Source organism: Leptonychotes weddellii, chromosome 11 (assembly GCF_054177405.1).
Source record: "Leptonychotes weddellii isolate Sample4059 chromosome 11, ASM5417740v2, whole genome shotgun sequence".
Lineage (NCBI taxonomy): Eukaryota > Metazoa > Chordata > Mammalia > Carnivora > Phocidae > Leptonychotes > Leptonychotes weddellii.
Window position 1 is genome coordinate 78,760,990 of NC_138379.1, and position 21,260 is coordinate 78,782,249.

Sequence of the window (21,260 nt, forward strand, 5' to 3'; positions counted from 1 at the left end):
CGACTGAGCCACCCGGGCGCCCAAGCCAGCTATATTATTTTTCATTCTACCTTTGCTGATGGCCTAGATGAAGAACTATCATTACCTGTTAAGGAAACCCATTTAAATTAGGCAGACGATGCAAACTCCTGATCTCGTTAATATAGCTAATCAACTAATGTTACTGGAGTCGGGTTCTTGGACCTGACACTAGAGACAAGGCTGGACCCAAAAGTCAAAGGCACAGAGAAAGTTTTACTGGGGCTACTGCTGGAGCAGAAGGGAGACAGCACCAGCAGAGTAGTTAGACTGACCTCCAGGAACAGAGAGGCCCTGCTTATATAGACAAAGCTCCTGCTCAGGTTCCCACAGCAATTTCCATGCTTCCAATATACTAATGAGGGAAAGGAAAAAAAGTGCTCCATCTTGATTGGTTGGAAGGGCATTTTCCTGATTGGTCAATATTGGCAGGCAACTCAGGCAGCTCATTGGTGCTTTTTGGAGCCGGGGTCCTTTAAGACCAGGTGGTAGAGTGTGCATGGTAGTCCTGTCTTTATGGTCCCTATCTGTCGCACTAGCTGGACACAACAACAACAACAACAAAAATCAAAAACAAACAAAAAATAAAACAAAAACCAAAAAATGGCACCTGGGTGGCTTGGTGGGTTAAGCATCTGACTCTTGGTTTTGGCTCAGATCATGATCTCAGAGTTGTGGGATTGAGCCGCAAGTGAGGCTCTGTTCCCTATTCAGCAGTGGGGAGTCTGCTTGGGATTCTCTGCCCCTTCTGTGCCTCCCCCCTCAACTTAATCTCTTTCAAATAAATAAATAAATAAATCTTTTTTTAAAAAAAAAGAAAAAACACACACTAGAAAGAAAGTCACGCAAATCGTGAAACTTCAACTTCAACAGCTACCTGCAAACCAACGCAAACCCCTATTTCAAGGCTCTGCTGCTACTCCAAAGGGCATTTTTAAAAGGACTGTCTAAAAGGATTGACCCAAGGCAAGGATAGTCAATCTTCTCAATCTCTTAACAAAACTGCCCCTTCCACCAATCTCCCCAGTAGGGCTGCTCCGGAGACCTAGAGGGTATTTGCCTTTTCTTCCAGACCATACTTTGGCAGTTGACCTAACCATAGTGGAGAGATAACTAAGGCCCTAACAGATACAAGGGCAACTTTACCAGTTCAAAACCTAACAAGCCTCTCCCATCCCCTTCCTCAGAGGAGTTAAACACTATAAATGGTTGGGGTTCTTAACTCCCTATGACAGTTTTCAAATCTTTCCCCATCCCATTCCAACTGGGACCCAATCAGGGACATCATCTGTTCCTCCTGGTCCTTTTGGCTCCTATGTATATATTGGGTCAAGATTTTCTTGAAGCCCATCAGGATGTTCTTCTTTTCCCAAAAGGGGTAAATATTTTTGAATAGCGAATCCCCAAGTCCCAAACTTCATGAACATCTTGGCACCCTGATATCTATCCCTGTTTTTTCTGTAAAACTATAACACTGAACCCCTCTTGGCTTCTATTCCTAAGACTCTTTGGTCAAAGAAATGCCACTGATACTGGCTGTGTTTTTTTTCTGCACCACCCATTAAAATCCAGATTGATAAAAGAAAGCCTCTGCCCAATATCAAACAATACCCTTTAAATGCTGAGGCAATCCAAGGAATCAAACATATCATTGGAGATTATTCATAAAGAATTAATTGCCCCGGGGGGCGCCTGGGGGGCTCAGTCATTAAGCATCTGCCTTCGGCTCAGGTCCTGATCCCAGTGTCCTGGGATCGAGCCCCGCATCGGGCTCCCTGGTCTGAGGGGAGCCTGCTTCTCCCTCTCCCACTCCCCCTGCTTGTGTTCCCTCTCTCACTGTGTCTCTCTCTATCAAATAAATAAATAAAATCTTAAAAAAAAAAAAAAGAATTGCCCCATGTAATGCTCCCATCCTCCCCATCCACGAGCCACGTGGAAGGGGGAATATGATTTCTACAGGATCTTAGGGCAATTAATAATGCCGTATTTTCTAAAAAAAGACAAAAGACAAAGTACCACAAAATTAATTACTGAGCATAGGATTATCCACTTTGGGCTCTTATTATAGAGAAACTAAAAGTATTTGGGTCTTTTAGTAAACAGTAAATAACATTCTGTGCCACATTGAGAAAGCACGTATTTATCTGTTTACCAGTCCACAATTGCTTACTTTTTAGTTTTTGCTGGGAATTAAGTATTCTAAAGGTAAAGAATTCTAATTAATATATGTAAAAATAAAACGACTAAAACCAATAAGGATGAAAGGAAACGACCATGTATGAAAAGTGTGCAAGGAAACAGGATGTGTGTTTTTGGTAAAAGAAGATTTGAGGAATGGAAATGCATTTTGCTATGGGAAAATGGAAGCGATTTTGCCTTTATGTCCTATTTTGGAAATGAAAAGAACAAGGGACAAACTAAAATGGACATAGGAAGTTGTAGAAAGTTTGGGGAAAGAAATTTTATGTCCTCTGGTCAAAGCTGGCTAGGATTGAATTGATTTATTTATAGTTTTCAAAAAATGAAACTCAATTAGGCACTGATACCACATTAGAGTTTGGTTTTCTCTCTGTTAAAACAACAAAATGTTCTGAGATTATTGGCCTGTTCTTAACAAGAAATTGTGAACAAAGTTTCTTTAGCATTTATGTAATCTGCCTGGGAAAGAAAGATCCCATGTTTTGTCTTGTTTGCTTTTGTCTTTATCACATCTTTAAAAAAAAAGTTTTATTTATTTATTTGATAGAGCGAGAGAACACAAGCAGGGGGAGCAGTAGAGGGAGAGGGAGAAGCAGGCCCCCCGCCAAGTAGGGAGCCCGATGTGGGGCTCGATCCCAGAACCCTGAGATCATGACCCAAGCTGAAGGCTGATGTTTAACCATCTGAGCCACCCTGGTGCCCCTCTTTATCACATCTTTAATTACTTACAAAAACTGAGACTTTGCTATTCAAAAAGAGCTAAGGCTTTTGAAGCTACATAATCATCTATATTTGTTCTTTAAATCTTTTTGTCACCTTGGTTAAGTAAATAATTAAGTATTGTTTCAGAATGCTCTGTGATCTTATTTAGTCAAACGTCCAAGACTTTTGATATTTTTTATAAACTGGGTTCCCAAAATCAAATTCTAAATGAAGTCTTTTTGATCTGGAAGAAACTGAGATTTTTTTCCAGAGGGTCCCTAGAGCATTCCAAAGGATCTATTGAACTATTTAGGCTTATTTAATATGTTAAATTACATAGGGAGCATTGTCAAATAAGTAATACTAAATCTTCTTTGGGTTGTATTTACATAGGTGTGTGTTAATATAAGTATTCCAAAATTTATATGAAATTCCTAAAATCCTGATAGAATTTCAATGAGAATCTGTTCTTGTAGCAGGATGCCCAATGTACCTAGCCCCTGCTTCCTTGGATTCTTTTACCCCTTGGATAAAAGGGAATGTACTTCAGTTTTGCGAAAGCCTAATCAGATCCATAGAGAGGAATCCTACTTTGGTAGAACAGTCTTTCCACAGTACGCTCTTGGGAAATGAAGACATTGAACATCACAGCCTTCAACCCAGAGACATGGTTTATTGGAAAAGACACCTCCTCAAGGGACCATAATGGGTATTGCTAACCAATCCTTGCACCACTAAGCTAGAAGGCATCGACTCATGGATTCATGTTTCTCATTTAAAGGCTCCAGGGCTGCCTGGCTGGCTCCATTGGAAGAACGTGCAACTCTTGATCTCAGGATCATGAATTCGAGCCCCAAGTTGGGTGTAGAGATTACTAAAAAAATAAAAATAAATGATAAAAAAAGCTCCAAAGTCCAGCTGGACTACTAAGCCAACTTAGACCTTAAAATGACGAAATTCCTGGAAAAAGAAGCAGACATCTGAGTAGAAGGCTTTCCTGAGTCAGGACCAGGCCAGTACCATAACTCTTTCATAACATCAAACACCCAATGGAAACTCCTAGACTCACTGAGATCTTTGCACTGTTGTTTCTCTGTGTAGGGATTCTTACAATTTTTCTCTTTTATACTCAGTAGGGAGGACTTCTTCACTGGTGGTAACCGAATCTCAGTGGTTTCTGTAAACCTATTGTTGTCCCCCCCTGCCTTGACATATATCCAACATTATGAAACTTTAAAATCGTATTAGTTTTTCTCCCTGCTCTTTTCTCCTCCTGAACCTGGAAGGATAATGTTATTGTTCAAATGTCCCAATCCTTAGCTTCATCTGGCCACCTATCTGATCAATGGATCTGCCATCATTTCCCCACTGGAAGTTTTGCAAAAAATAATAACCCAATACTTGTGCCTATTTCTAATTTTTAAAATATTCCCAAATTTACTATAACTTTTGATAAGAGGCCTTCTGCTATACCCTACCAACTCCCAAGTTTTCAGCCCCTAAACTCCCATTCCAAGCTTTCTCTTGATACCCTACACTATCCACCTTTTTCCCCCCATAACAAACTCTGGAAGGGGAGTTTCCAGGCTCACTTGGACTTGCAGTGTGAGTACAGGGACCCACCTCTCCTGAGAAGAATTCACCAGTCTGTAAAACTTTCTTACGCAACCCTCTTCCCTTTGTTACCCTTCCCCAAGCTTGCCAACTTAATGAAACTTCTGGGCACCCTCCCCAAACTGACCCCTGGATTGAGCTTGCTTCCTCCTCATTTCCTGCTAATGAAACTATACTATCAACATGACTGGTTTGCTCTGTGCAACTAAAGGATATATTTTTATTTGTGGATATGATCACCAGTCTTGGGCTTATGAATGTCTTAATAATTGGAGAGGCTGGGGGCACCTGGGTGGCTCAGTTGGTTGAGCGACTGCCTTCGGCTCAGGTCATGATCCTGGAGTCCCGGGATCAAGTCCCACATCGGGCTCCCCGCTCAGCGGGGAGTCTGCTTCTCTCTCTGACCCTCCCCCTCTCATGCTCTCTGTCTCCCATTCTCTCTCTCAGATGAATAAATAAAAAACCTTTAAAAAAAAAAAAAATTGGAGAGGCTGGGTGCCTGGGTGGCTCAGTTGGTTAAGGGTCTGCCTTCAGCTCAGGTTATGATCCCGGGGTCCTGGGATTAAGTCCTGCGTTGGGCTCCCTGCTCGGCAGGGAGTCTGCTTCTCCCTCTACACCTCTCCCCTTTTTGTGTGAGCTCTCTCTCTCTCTCTCATGCTTTCTTTCTCTCACACACACACACATTCTCTCTCTCTCTCTCAAATAAATACATAAATAAATAAATAAAATCTTAAAAAAATAATTGGAGAGGATTTAGTGGCCCATGTTTTTGGGGGCACTTAACATACCCCTTAATTTATTCTCAAAATGGTTGTAGCCACTACTCCCGAATTTCACTTGAGAAGAAAAAGGGCCTTATCAGTAGTAGATGATTACCCTGATAAGGGCCCTTCCGAATATGAAGAAAACAGCTGTGGCCACAGTGAAGGCTGTGACCTTCTTGTCTGATATTCTGGAGATCAGCTTAACCGATACCTTAGAATCGTAGGTTCATGGCTTGGAGTAGGCACAGCAGGCTTAGAAGTTAGGATGAGAAATCTTACCAGAATTGGTAACGGAATAGCTCACTCCACCACCAGAGCCATCAGAACGCAACAAGGATCTTTAGATTCCCTAGCTTAGGTAGTCCTGGACAACAGGATTGCTGTAGATTATTTGCTTGCAGCCCAAGAAGGAGTTTGTGCCATAGCTAATATGTCTTGCTGTGCTTAGGTAAACACTTGATGATAGGTATGAGTAGAAATCACCAAGTTACCCAAACTAGCCAAATCCTTAAAAGGACATGTGTTTATACCCTCCCCAATGTCTATCACCCAGCATGTTCTGCATGGAGCACTGGGTGTTATGCACAATGAATCATGGAACACTACATCAAAAACTAATGATGTAATGTATGATGATTAACATAACAATAAAAAATTAAAAAAAAATGTAATTGTTATTACAAAAAAATAAATTAAAAAAAAAAGGACATGTGAGTTTTATCCAAGAGTGGATTAATTTTAGGTTTTCTGATATTTTTAGCTGGCTTCCTTCAAGAACATAAGGGCTTTCTTACGTTGAGGTTCACAGATTGTACTGTTGAGTATTATTCTAATTTGTGCCCTCTATGTTATTTTCCAATTGCTTATTCTGTGTATTTTTTGTTGCTACTCAAAATGTCAAAGCAATGATGGCTCAAAGACTTGAGGTCATTCATCAGATCTACATTTTAAAAGAAATGAGAGTCTAACTGACATCTAGATTTTATTTCCCCAAACCTCTTTGTTACCCAAATGTGGCTGGAAGACTCTCACCTAGCATGCTTGTTGAACTTATCAAATGTCAACAAACTATGAAACTGTCCCCTCTGGGGGGCATAATGGACCCGGAGCAGGTTGCCAACCATCCCAGTAATGAAATGGATATATGATCATGGAATTGATCATCCGTGCTTTCCTGCCAGAAAGATCTTGATCAAAAGGGGGAAATGTGAAAGAAGATTCCAAAGTGAAGCAAGCATTGCTAAGAAAGTAATCCAAAATGGGGTCAAAAGGATACTGAGGAAACAGGTTCTACACCTGTCCCTGCTTCAGTTCTCAGCACTTCGGTCAATTACAGCTTGTCAATCAGTTCCGGCACCACCTGGAATACAGCTTTAGACTGAAATAATGGGACTCCTGTTACTAAATAGCCAGCCTTGTATTGGATAGTCAGTTTAACTGCCAGCACCAATCATAATTCTTCCCAAACAACTTATGTAACCTTTGGTTTTTGCCTTTATAAGCTTGTACTACCTGCTTGGCAATTCTAAGCATGCTTTTGATTGGTTGACTCTGTGTCTCCCAGATTGCAATCCCTAAGACCCCAAAAAACGCTTTTTTGTTGCTTTACAGCTCCATCATCTTTTGGGTCAACCGTGTCTTTTTTTTTTATATATATTTATTTATTTTTTTATTCTTATGTTAATCCCCATACATTACATCATTAGTTTTAGATGAAGTGTTCCATGATTCATTGTTTGTGCATAACACCCAGTGCTCCATGCAGAATGTGCCCTCCTCAATACCCACCACCAGGCTAACCCATCCTCCCACCCTCAACCGTGTCTTTTTAAAATGAATTGTTACTGGGGCGCCTGGGTGGCTCAGTCGGTTAAGCATCTGCCTTTGGCTCAGGTCATGATCCCAGAGTCCTGGGATTGAGCCCCGCATCGGGCTCCCTGCTCTGCGGGAAGCCTGCTTCTCCCTCTCCCATTCCCTCTGCTTGTGTTCCCTCTCTCACTGTCTCTCTCTGTCAAATAAATAAATAAAATTAAAAAAAAAATAAAAATAAAAAATAAATAAAATGAATTGTTACTGTTTAACATGAATCTTGGTGATACATTTTCGTTATTCAGACAAAAACAGTTATAGGACTCATGGCTTTAAAATGGAAATTGATTCTGAGTGGAATGGAGATTCCACTCAGAATCTGTATGGAAATGATTCTGAGTCTTGTATGACATACGTTTTTTAATGTCATCAATACTTGGGGGTGGAGGTAGGACACATTGAATGTCAAGGTTTGGACTGATGTTTGGAAAATCAACCCTAATGGAAGTTCAGGAATACTAAGGCTCCATTATACACATTTACGACTGTGAGTTACGGAGCAATAAGAACTAAACCATCAAGATGAGGAAAACGGAGTACCTAGTTTAGGGTGAATAGATATATAATTGAATACTATCTCATAAGTAGAGGGGCTTAGTGCAGACAGCCCAGGCTAGGGAATCAGAAATCTCAGGTTTAAGTTCTGGCTCTTACCAGCTCAGTGTCCTTGCACAAATTATTTAATCTCTGTGTGTCATGGGTCTTTACCTATAAAATTCAGATAAAGATTTTTCGTCTGCCTACCTCCCGAGTGGATGATTATTAATACTACACTGGATAGTGTATTTTCAAGCATTTTTAAAAACGATTTTATTTATTTATTAGAGAGCACAAGCAAGGGGAGCAGCAGAGGGAGAGGGAGAAGCAGGCTTCCCGCTGAGCAGGGAGCCTGACGTGGGGCTCGATCCCAGGGTTCTGGGATCATGACCTGAGCTGAAGGCAGATGCTTAACCAACTGGGTTGCCTAGGTGTCCCTATTTTCAAGCACTTATAAATATCAGAATGCTATTGAATAAAACGAAGCTTTATTTTTACATTTTAAATTACGTGTTTGAAAAAGTGTCAACAAGCACCCTTCTGGGCTTCTTTTTTTTTTTAGGTGCTCAGGAAACTTAAATCCAAAAGGTTGGATGTATAGAATTAGGAAATTAAATCTGTTCCAAAGAATCACGCTGTATCACAAAGTCCCATCTGTAGTATTTTGGCAAAGCACTGTGTGTCACAATAGCCTTTTCTATAAATGTATATAGTTTCTCACATGTTTCTCTCTTTTCTTTTATAGCAGTGGTTCTTAAAGTGTGGTCCCTGGGGTAATAGTGTCACCTGGGGATTCGTTATAAATGCAAATTCTTGGATCCAGACTAACCATTTTAGACATTTTGGGAGTTTCTATGTTTTAACAAGCTCTCTAGGTAATTCGGCTGCATGCTAAAATTTGAGAAAAATTATTTTAGAGAAATCTGAAATTATAGGATATGGGTCCCTAAACAAATGTAATCTTTAATGATCTCAAGTAAAAATTAATGTATTGACTACTAAATGCCAACCACTTTCTATTTGATGCTTTCTATTTAGTTTTCTGATGTGAATTATTACTCTCATTTTATAGATGAAGAAATTAGAGTTCAGAAATATGAGCGATTCCAAATTCAGGGCTCTGCCACTATCCTAAGATTTATAAAATACAAAGAATATCTAATTAACAAAGGTCATGACAATGCAGTTTAAAAAAACATATTTGTTGTTGTTGCTGTTTTCATTTGAAGCAAAATGTATGCACTGTGGTAAGTTTTGGAGTCTGTCGCTATTATTGGGGTTGGCTGAGTTTTTGTTTTTTGTTTTTTTGCCTTGACTGTGTAATAAGCTGACTGGCACATTTAATTAACAAAACCTGTCCTGTGAAAGGTGCAAATACAATTAAAGTTGACAAGTCAATGTACTTGAATAATGGAAAGATGAATGGAAACTTGTATATGAATAAATCTATTTTTAAAGTAGGCTCCATGCCCAGCATGGAGCCCAACACGGAGCTTGAACTCACAACCCTGAGATCAAGACCTGAGCTGAGATCAAGAGGTTCTTAACCAACTGAGCCACCCAGGCACCCTGGGAAGTTCTGTTCTAAACAGTGGTTTCCTGAGAGATAATACTAGTTTTCTGTAGGTCAAGCGTACCATTGTCAAACAAGCTTGAGAACACCTGCATTTAGCAGGTGGATTTAAATAAAGCCCAACAGGTACCCTATCCTGTGTTGTAAAGCTCTGATAGGAGGTTATAGTAGGGAGTAGTCGTTCTCAAGTATAAGGTCACTTTAAGGTCTAAGAGTTTTCTGTGGTTCTCTAACCTATAAGATAAATATCCCCGGAAACAAGTCTATCTTTCCAGTTCCACCTTTTGTTTGTTTTGATAGATGCTGCAGCATGATTTTATGACATAGTACCTCCATCAAGGACCCGGATGTAATGCTGGGCAGAGACCATCCCATTTATCCTACAAAGGAGTTCTCAACACTGCTGTTCTATGGGTATGTAAGTGGAAGAAAGAGACGTTAATTAACTGGCTCTCTTACACAGATTATAACTGGCAGGGTTGGGCTTCAAATCCAGGCAGCCTGGAGCTTTAGAGTCTGTGGTCATAATCCTATTCAGTGTGCCTCTTCAGATTTGTGTGACCCCAAAGCCTGGGGGGCGTGTGATACCTTGTGAAGAAAAGTAAATAACAACAAAAAGGTCCCTCTTTCTTTCTTTCTTACTATAAAAAAGTCTTAAGAGATTTAAAAACAGTTTATTTTTATTTAGTGTATAAACCATATTTTAAAAGTGGTATGTAATTTTTGGAAATAGTTAATGCACTCATACAGTTTAAGAATCAAAACATAGAAAGGAGGTGTTTGGTGCAAAGTCTTTTCCCACCTCTGTCCCCAGCCATCCAGTTCCCCTTTCTGGAAGCAAACAATGTTATCAGTCTCTTGTGTATCATTTCTCAAACATTTTAGCAAATGCCTATATGTGTACGTTTATATACATTTCCTCTGCCTATTTTCTCAAATAGTGGAAGACGACAAATACATTCTGCACCGTGTGTGTTTAATTAACAATATATCTTGAAAATAATTCCACAACAATACCCAAAGGGCTTCCTCACTCTCTGATGGATGCTTAATATTCTGTTGGTTGCATGTACAATAATGTAACCACTTCTCTATTGCTGGAGGGGTTGTTTGCAATATTTTGCTATTTCAAAACTACTGTCATATATAAGTTTGTATTTTGCAGGTTCAGAAGTGAGTATGTAGAATAAGTTATGTTCTTCAGGAGTGTTTTTTCAGTTTTCCTCATCAGTTACACACAACTCTGGCTTCTTGGGTATTTGAGTTATGCTCCCAAGTATTTTAGCTTTCTGTTGCTATTCCCTCAGTGTAACTTCTTTGTATTTCTGGGTGCTATTCTGACCTATTTTACTCACAACACTTTTTTTTTTTTTAAGATTTTTATATATTTATTTGAGAGGGAGAGAGAGAGAGCGCACAAGCCAGGGGGTGGGGTGCAGAGGGACAGGGAGAAGCAGACTCCCTGCTGAGCAGGGAGCCCAGTGTGGAGCTCCATCCCAGGACCCTGGGATCATGACCTGAGCCAAAGGCAGATGCTTAACTGACTGAGCCACCCAGGCGACCCTACTCACAACACTTCTAACACCACTTCTAACGCTTCTAACGCTTTTTCCCCTACCAACAACCAATTCTATAACTCTCCAGACACAACTGAGTAAATGATTCAAATCAGTTCTGATACTAACTTCCCAGAATTAATGCAGAGCCCAACTGTCTTTACTTTGGATGCCAATTGCAAGTCCCAGGTCCCTCATACTTCTGACTGGCTATAAATTGGGCTTTCCCCATGACTCCCCCCTCAGGTTCCATAATGTGTTGGAACAGCTCACAGAACTCAGTGAAGAGAGTTCACTTCTCATTACTGGCTTACTATGAAGAATATTACAAAGGATAGATACATAGGGCAAGACCAAGATGAAGAGGTACATAGGACAAGGTTTGGGGTTTCCATACCCTCTGTGGAAGCATCTCCTGTCTAGGATTTTGATGCATTCACCTGTCTGGAAGCTCTTTAAACCTCATTGTTTTGGGATTTTAATGGAGGTTCCATTACATAGACACGATTGAATCATTGGCCATTGGTGATTAACTCAATCTCCATCCCCTGTCCTCTCTCCCGAGTTTGGGGCTGAAAGTTCTAGCCATCTGATCACATGGTTGGTTCCTTTGGGAATCAGCCCCCATCCTCAAGCTATCTGGGGGCCCACCAAGAGTTACCTCATTAGCACAAATTCAGGTATGGTTGAGGGGGGCTTATTATGAATAATAAAAGATGCTCCCCTTACCCTTATCACTCAGGAAACTCTAAAAGTTTTAGAAGCTCTTGTGTCAGGAACCCAGGCAAAGATGAAATACCTATTTCTTATTATATCACAGTATTACAGGTGTTGGTTTCTGTACTCCAATGATGTACCCATCTGTCTTTCTGAATTTTCTTTTTGTTTACTATAATTTTTCAGTGGATTCTTTTGGGTTTTTCAGATTTATAGGTTACAAATTGCAAAAAATGATTTATCTCTTCCTTTCCAGTATTTATACATCTTACTTTTTCTTTTCCTGAGTAAGTGTTTGCCGGAAACTCTAAAACAGAAGTCAACAAATGGTAGCCCATTGGCCAAATCCAGCCTGCCACCTGTTTTTGTAGGTAAAGTTCTAGAGAATCACACCCATACTCATTCATTTACATATTATCTATGGTCTTTTTACTAGAGCTGAGTAGTTTTGACAGAGACAATCTGGCCTGAAAAGCCTTAAATATCTACTGTCCACCCTTTTGTAGAAAAGATTTGCCCATCTCTAGGCTAGAACGATGTCAAATACTACTAGATCATAATTAATAGTGGGCGTTCTTGTTTTGTTTCTGCTTTGATGGAATGCTTCTGGGGTCTCCCATTTAAGTGTGATACCAAGATGGTATTTATTTTTATTTATTTAAAAGATTTTATTTATTTATTTGAGAGAGAGAGAGAGAGGCAGAGAGAGGGAGCATGAGCAGGGAAGGGGCAAAGGGAGAAGCAGACTTCCCACTGAGTAGGGAGCCCAATGTGGGGCTTGGTCCCAGGACCCTGGGATCATGACCTGAGCCGAAGGCAGAGCCTTAACCGACTGAGCCACCCGGGCGCCCCGCCATGGTGGTTTTTAAAACATGTTTATAAATTTTTGGCACTTTTTCGAAGTGGTAGAGTATGTCACTTCTCCTTGAGCTAGGATAGGGCTTTATGGCTGTCTCAGTCCCACAAAGTATAGCCACATTGAGTCTGTTGGTTTTCCCAGCAAGGTTAGAAAGGGCCAGGCCTGTTTCTCTCTCCTGGAACACTCACTTTGAGGACCTTCAGCTACCACTTAAAAAGTCTAGCTCCACTGAGGTCTGTACCTGGAGGTCTCACACACTGAAAGATGCCTAAGGAACATGCCAGGTGTTTCAGTGTTCAAGACCTGGAGAAGGCCCAGCCCCAGACATGTCTGACCATAACTTTGGCAATGGCTGCCTAGTTTAGTCCAGGCAACCCCTAGATTTTTGAGCAACATAAGTAATCGTTACGGTGTTAAAACCTCTGGTTTTGACTGGTTTGTTCCACAACAATACATAACCAGAACACCAGCTTTTTAGTAAAGGTAGATGTACCTTTATCACGTTAAGGAAGAATCCGCCTACTCCTAATTAGTTTTTTAAATAAAAAAATGAATATTATATTTTAACCCAGTTTTTCAGCAGCTATGAAGATACATGATTTTTCTTCTTAGAGATACTATATAATAAATTATATTAGTAGATTCTTGATACTAGACTATTCTTACATTTCTGAAATAAAGCCCACTCAGTCATAATTTTATATGTAGCTGAGTCCTGTTTGATACAATTTTATTTAGGATTATTTGTGTTGATATTCATGAGTGAAATTGTATTGTGGTTTTCTTATTTTTGTGCTATTTTGATTGGGTGTTGATTTCAGCAGGGGTAGACCTCAGTTTTAAGAGGCCTGAAGCATATACAATTTGGGAGGCCCTCTAAAAAAAGAACAGAAAATTATGAACATAAGTTTTGGGCCCGGGCTTTGGAAGGAGCTCTTGCTAGTGAAGGAGTCTGAAACGTAAGCTTCTTTAGCCTCATTTTGGGTCTGTTGCCAAGTGTCAGTGTTATTCTTACTTTATAAAAATTTTGGAAGCATGTCTTCTTTCTTTTTGGGCTGGAACAGTATGAAGAATATTTTAAATCACAAAAAGAAAAACCCCAATCACTTACTATCATCATTGTACAAAGCCCTTTTATCTTTTATGTCCTATTATGGTCCTTGTCTTTACAGAGGCCTTTTTTTTTTTTTTTTTAAATTGTAGTTCATTCCTTTATTCATTCATCAACCATTTACTAAATGCTTACCATGTTAAAGACAGGGCACCAGGGACCATGGGCTTAGTGTCATAGCTCACACTTATGCCACAGTAGGATAAGTGCTACCTCCTGGGAAAGCGGAGGGCCCAAAGGAGGTCCATATGAGTGCACCTAAATCAGACCACGGGTGGAGTTGGAGGAGCAAGGAGCATTCAAAGAAGGCTCTCCAGAGGAATCAACATCTAAGTTAGAGCAAGGTGAAGAAATACTTCCTTAATTTGCTTCTTCCACTGAGCTACAAGTCAGGGTGGACTCTGATGACAGTTTATTTATTTTTTAAAGATTTTATTTATTTATTTGACAGAGAGAAAGAGAGAGAAAGCACAAGCAGGGGGAGTGGCAGGCAGAGGGAGAAGCAGGCTCCCTGCTGAGCAAAGAGCCCAATACTGGACTTGATCCCAGGATCTTGGGATCATGACCTGAGCCGAAGGCAGATGCCTAACTGACTGAGCCACCCAGGCGTCCCTCTGATGACACTTTAATGATACCAAAAATCTTTCCAGGAGACTTAGTTGGTTAGCTTGTCGGAGGCCTAGGAAATAGACATTAGCATGAGCTGGGTTCAGAGGCAGGTCAGACAGCAGGTCGCTCAATGTCATGGGTATGCGGAGAACCCAGTGGACCAAGCCAGAGCAGAGCCAGAAACATGGAACAGTGTGGGGGCAAGGACATAAGGAGTTGCACCCAAGTCTGGAGGCCAGATGCTTCCATTGCATGCCTCTTTCTTTCTCTACCATTGTAAGGGCCAATACTTTGTTTTAGGTAAACATGGGGTGGGAATGGGGAATAATTTCACTGGGCCAAACTCCTCAGCCGGCGGGGGGAGGTGGTTTCTTGGGACTGTCTGAGGCCATGTAGGGTCTTCATTGAATACCTCCCTGTGTTTCCTGGGCTTCCTCCAGGGTTCCCGAGGACTGAATGTTGGCTCTTCCTGGTTACTTTCCTGTCCTGGGCTGCCCTCATACCTATCACTCCACACACACAGGCAGCGCTCACCAGCTTGGTTGGAAACTGTCCTATGAAGCAGAGGATTTTGAGTAAGGAGCCCTCCAATGCCCTCACCTGCAATATTATACACCATTACAAGCTGATTTTAGGATCAGGTGAGAGTACACATTCTAAAATACCATGTGAAGAGCACTTATTCTTAGGGCTTTGGGTTTCCCAGTCATAGAGATCAGAGATGTGATGGTTTAGCAATGTTCTGGCGTCAAGCTTAGAGAGAGACATTGGGCTCCACCAGTTGGCCACAGGACAGGAGCGTCGGGTTTTACCTTTACCTAGGCTGGAAAACACGAGGGGAACGGACTCCAACATGGACGTGTGCAGGTGCAAGCCATTCTCACCATGCCCCGGACAAAGCACGTACCTTGGATTTTAGCAGATAGTTCCAGGGATGCTCCCCAGTTCTCAGTTTCATTCAGGAAAGCTGAAGCCAGTTTCCAGATGACAGAGAACCAGATAATGATGAGCGGGTGGAGGGGCTGATGCTGTGGCAGGGCTGGCCGTCAACTTGGCCAACCAAGTGTCTGGGGATTGTCTAGGAACTTCTCATTTTCAGTTTCCCCTGGGTTGGTTTTAGGAATCTAAGTATCTGGCTTTGACCCGTTATTACACACTGTTGGTGTCATAATGATCCCAAGTAGAGTCCTTCCTATCTGCCAGGCACTTTAAAGTCACCAAACGCTCAGACATACTTTACCCACATGATTATTGCTGCACTCTGTGAGGTAGATGGAACAGGCGTCTCTGTATTCAAGGAATATACTATATGGCTAAGCATTTGTCTGAGAAAGAAGCAACCATATGTCAGGCCCCGCACCAGCCCCTTAGAATACCTTGTGCTCTTTAATCCTTCTCAATAACTCCAAGAGAGAGGAATTTGATCAGGCCTTGACAGTTGAGAAACTAAAATTGCAGAGAGATTAAGGAAGCCAAGTAAAGTCACCCAGCTGGCTCAAGCAAGTGGCAGATCAGTGGTTGGAATGGAGGTCAGTCTTCTGTCTCAAAGTCCTGTGTTATTTCCACCTTCCTCTTAAAAAAAAAAAAAAGGAACTCTGTCTTACCTTCAATTGTTTCCAAATGGAAGCATATGTTTGGGTTGGTTGTTGAGTCTGAAATAAATAGCTTCTTTTAGACTGTTGAGACAGCCAAATGCTTTCAATATGCTCCCAAGGCCGGTGATTGGGCCTGAATAGAAGCCAGATGTCCTGGATTCCAGAACTATTTCCTTGTTGTACGCTTCCCCTAACCCCCAAACCCCCATTAAATGGAGGAAGGGAAGGTGAGCCCAGACTGACTGATTTTTGCTTTTCACATTTTTCTCTTTGGAAGAAGGAGGGGAGGGAGCAGCCGAGGTTACAGTTGGGCCGGAGCAGGCTGTGCGCTTGGGGTGGGAGGTGGCTTGGAAGAAAAATGGCCAGGAAGACTGTGCAATCGCTTATTCGAGGCCCGTCGAACCCCTCTGTCGCCTGACCTTTCTGTACTCCTTCACAGTTGACAGCCCAGACTGGGCTTCCCGCTAGGAGGAAGTGCCCTGCCGTTAGTCTGGTGATTGCTAAAACAGAACCATCATAACACTTGTCAGCTCGGCTTCCTCCATGCACTTTGGCAGATTTTTTTTTTTTTTTTTTTTTTTTCAGTTTCTTGTTTTATTACTGTTTGTCAGACCGGGGAGACTTTGAAGTTCTTTACAGATCTGACTTTTATCAGAGCATGGAGGAGTTGGAGGGTGGGAAGTGGGGTGAATGCAACCATCAAAATATTCTATTCTGCACCCAGCAAGCTCACCCCCCTCTGTCTTTGTCTGAAAAGGTTTTTGACATGGTGTTTCTATACGTGGCCTGCCTTCCAGATGAGAGAGTGACATCTATTGTCGTAATATAGGGAGGAAATTATGATTACTTAATGATAGGATGTCACAGCTTGTCACTTCTTTATTTTCCTTTTAAATACTTGCTGTCACAGCAACACACAATTGGCCTTCCATCCGGGGCTGGGTGGGACCTCGTGTGGTACAAAGTGGTGCAAGGATGACTACTAGTAAAGTGGGAGAATCGGAGTGAAGGGTGACATATTTCTGCATGCCCGGCCTGGCTCCCTGCCCTTCCTCCATGGATCGGAAGCAGAGGATTGCTTCTCGTCCGCTGTCCTGAAAACACCACAGGCAGCTTAAACACCTCCAGTGCACCCTTAGTCCCCCAGATCTGTACCATCTTTTCTTGTCTGGTTTACACCTCAAATCCAGAGGGCATTGTTCACGGAAACAGTGAGCGAAGGGTGGACGGGCAGGGTCTCTACTGGTTGCTGTCAGCTTGTGCATTCTCTGCCATCACTAGACTTTGCTGTCTGACAACAGCAACAACAAACATCATTTCAATCCTGTTTTGTAATCTAGTGTTGACGCCCATTCGTTCAAACCACAAAATGCAAAACACTCATGGCATCGTGCAGTATCTTTCCTGGTCTGGCCCAGATCAACCCAAAGCCCACTTCCCAACCACCTCCCATCCTTTGCCCCAGCCATGTGCCTTGCTTTATTCCTTGAAAAATTAATTTTCGTCCCAGAACATTCCAAGCATAGGAAAAAGCCAGAAGACCCATAGACACTTGTGTATCCACTGGAGAGGGGTAAATGTAAAAACCATGATGTTGAGGGTAGAAAGAAAGTTGAAAAATACATAACAGTGAAATATTATTTATGAAAGCTTTTAAAGCCCCCAAAGCCTTTTCTGTCTCCACCTGGCAAGTGTCCACTATTCTTTATGACCCAGTTGACATACCGCCCCCCTCTCAAGTCCTGGACTCGCTTGCTCTGTAGAATCGCTGTTCCTCCTCCATGACTTCCAGCCACTCATTCATCCACGTCCCCATTGCATGTTCATCCTCTCTGAACGATGGTTTCCTGTTTCCCATTGATTTCCTGCACAAAGCTGTGAGCTCCTGAAGGACAGCGACTCGTTTGCATTCTTGTTTTTACATTCGGGACAGACGCTCAGAAGTTCAGTAAGACTAAAACACCCATTATGTGACACAGGAGCATGATCTAACTGTGGGAACAATTGAGAACAATCTAAAGCAGGGTCCCTAATGTTAATAGGAACAGTTGTCTTTTACTGTGGACAAAATGCTTTCTGGTTCATGAGTTCAGCTTCATTATAATTCTTCCGGGTAGTGCATTTCCATTCAGTGAAAGATGAAACCATGCCTCAGAGAGATTGAGTGACCTGTTTGTAGTCACACAGCTTGTAGGTGATGGGGCTGGCTCTTCTCTATGACTTCTTGAATTGGAGTAACTCCACACATCAATCTCTCCTTCCCTCCCTCCTTCCCTTCCTCCTCTCGTGCTCTCTCTTTTCCTTCATTCAGTCATTCATTTGTGTGACACATATTAATGGTGCATCCTCTCTATGCGCTGTGTTGGTCTCTGGGGATAAAAATCATCAGCAAAACTAGTCCTGGTTGTGGCACCCCCAGGGGTACAGTCATTTGGAGAACTTGAAATCCTCCCAAACAAGATCCAGTGTGCAGGCTGGTAAATGTTTGGTAACTCCTTGCAAGACTGTGTTATGCTGGAATGGGGATAGGAAGATAAAATGCTTCCTGGTGCTTTGACAGAGTTCTGAGCACTTTGAGATTTTTCTGAAGCTAATTGGGAAGGGGGGGATTTAATTCACTTTGTTTAGGTCTGAAGAGCTCTCCCCTTTGTAGTGAATTGCTTAATGGTGGAGGCTTTGATGCTGGCAGGTACTTTTAGTGGAATATGACTTCTGTTGCCCTCTCTTACAACCTGCGCTGTTGTGTGGGCTGAAACCAATTAGACCTAAATTAATTAGCAAGAAAATGATGGGCCCACTTGCTGAGCCATTCACAATACCATGTGAAGAAAGAGGAACAGTGTTTGAAGAATGCTGTGTGTTTCTGCTCAACCTTAATGATTGAAGTATTTCCAAATATGGAAGTAAATTCGAGCCATTTCTCGATTAAGTGGTCCACTTCTTTTAACCCATGAAAGTTCTTTATTCAAAGGCAAATTAGGAAACTAAAGAATTCCTATGGGTCCTAAGACCTTTGATGAGCTTTGGGATGAATTTAGAAGATATGTGGAGTCATTACATAATTAGACTTCCCAAGACCCAAAGCAGATGAGGAAATTGATGGCAGAAAAATGTACGAGGGTCATTATCCCAAAGCACTCTGTGCTACAGGTAAGAAGGCTTTCTTCTGAAGGACCAGATCGGTTCTCCCTGCTCTCCTTTTCTTTACAGTCTCCTTTGCTGAAACCTCTTCCACTGCTTATTCCTTAAATGAGAGTAGCTCTGGGGCTCTGATTTCAACGAATGGCTCCCATGCGACCATCTCGTCTTTTCCCTGATGGTAACTACCACCTCTGCACTACTTCCAAGGCTAACTGCTACCCAGCTGCCCTCCTCAACTCCAACTTCCCATATTTCTTCTACAGGATATCCCACCTGCACCTTAAACATGTAGTTCTAGAATCTAACCTCTTAGTTCTACAGACCAGCCAACTGGTCACCCAAGCTAGAAACCTGGGAGTCATGCCTGACCCTTTCTTCTCCCTTCCCCCCCTCATCCAGGATACTGGGGAGCTCTGTTCATTTTACATCTTAAAAAAAAAAAAAGATTTACTTATTTGAGAGAGAGAGAGAGAAAACGAGTGGGGGAGGGGCAGAGGGCGAGGGAGAAGAAGAGAATCCCAAACAGACTCCAAGCTGAGTGTGGAGCACAATGTGGGGCTCGATACCAGGACCCTGAGATCATGGGAGCTGAAACCAAGAGTTGGATGCCCAAACAGCTGAGCCACCCAGGTGCCCCTGTTCATTTTACATCTTAAGTATAATTGTCAATTCCATTTTGTATGCTTCTTTCTAACCCTTGTTTAGACCAAACCCCTGCTCTTCTGCCCCCTGGCTTGCTTTTCTGGACACCTCAATGGCTCCCAGGCCTAAACCATCCCTTAAACGTTAGTAGTTCTTAGGCATTTGCGGCCAGGATCCTTCTCTTTGAACACTGACTTTACTCATTTCATTTTCATGCTGAAGGCTCTGGAATGTTTCCAGTTGCAAACTGTCTCCTGAGCTCCATGTCCACACATCCAGTGACAGGCCAGGCACCTCCACATTGAATTCCACAGGCATGTCAAACTCAGCTTGTCCATAAGCAAGTTGATTATTTTCCCCCCTAAACCTGCTCTCCTCCTGTAAATAGCATCCCTATGCTTTCATTCACACAAATGAGCAATCTAAATGCCATCCGGGACTCCCGGCTTGGCTCTCTCCTTCACTTCCTTTATAACTGTAGGTATGTGTATAGGTTCCAAGGTTAGTTGGCTCCAAATTTTGAAACTTTCAAATGTGTCCACTTCTCATCATTCCCACTACTGCCACGTCAGTAAAGGCACCACCATTTCGTCCCTGAATTACTGCGAGGTTTCTTTTCTGGGTGATCTTGCATATTATCCGGTGATTTTCTAATCCACTTTCTGCATGGCCAGACTGATTTTTTTTTTGAGTGCTGAGTGGCCAATACCACTCCCAAACTTTAAAACGTTCATGGTTCTGCAGCTCTGAGGATAATATTGAACTCCTCACTTTGTCTTTGCAAGGCCTTTCACCATCTGTCTTTCTTCTTCTTCCTTTTTTTTTTTTTTCTTTTTTAGGAGGGGAGGGGTAGAAGGAGAGGGAGAGTGAGAATCCTAAGCAGGCTTCACACCCAGTGCAGAGCCCTACTCGGAGCCCCATCTCACAGCCCTGAGATCAAGACCTGAGTCGAAATCAAGAGTCCAGAAGTTAACCAACTGAGCCACCGAGATGCCCCCACGATCTGGCCTTCTAATGGAATCCAGCTTCATCCTTTTCTACTTCACTATTGGAACACCATGCTGTCCGGCTATATAGAACTTAGTATTTTTCCAAATGTGCAGCGTTTCTGCTTGTGTTTGGTGGTAAGAACTGTCAATGCCTATTTATCTTTCAGACCTTAGCTTAGATGGCCCTTCTTGGACATCAGGAAACCTGATGTAATTACATGTAATGTAAATGCTCGCTTTGTCTGTCTTTCTCATTAGACTAGAATCTTCTTGAAGCATGGGACTGTGTCTTGTTCATTATTGTGCCTCTAGATATAGGTTTGCTGCTCTCTGTCTAGGGACAGAGAAGAAAGATGATCCATTGATAGTTGATGATTTTGAATTTGAGTGATGTTCTCCTCTTAGCCTCAACCTTTTCTAGCCTGTCTTCCACACTCCAGAATGCTCTTTCTAAAATGCAATTCTGACCATGCTGCTTTCCTGAAATCCTTCAGCAGCTCCCTACTGCTACTGGAGAGAATATGAGTTATGCTTTTTTGTCATGGGCCCCCCTTGTTTTTGCCACCCACGATGTATTAGTGTCACTTTTGGTAGAATTACAATAATTTCCCCTTGATCTCAGATTCTGGGACTAGAGTGAGGTTGACTTTTTCCTAGCCTTCAGGGTAAAACGTGTGATCCAGGCCTAAGACAATCATAATGAATCATTCTCTTGTACACAGTGACTGGTTTGGGAATAGGCATCTTAGTCAATTCAGGACAATG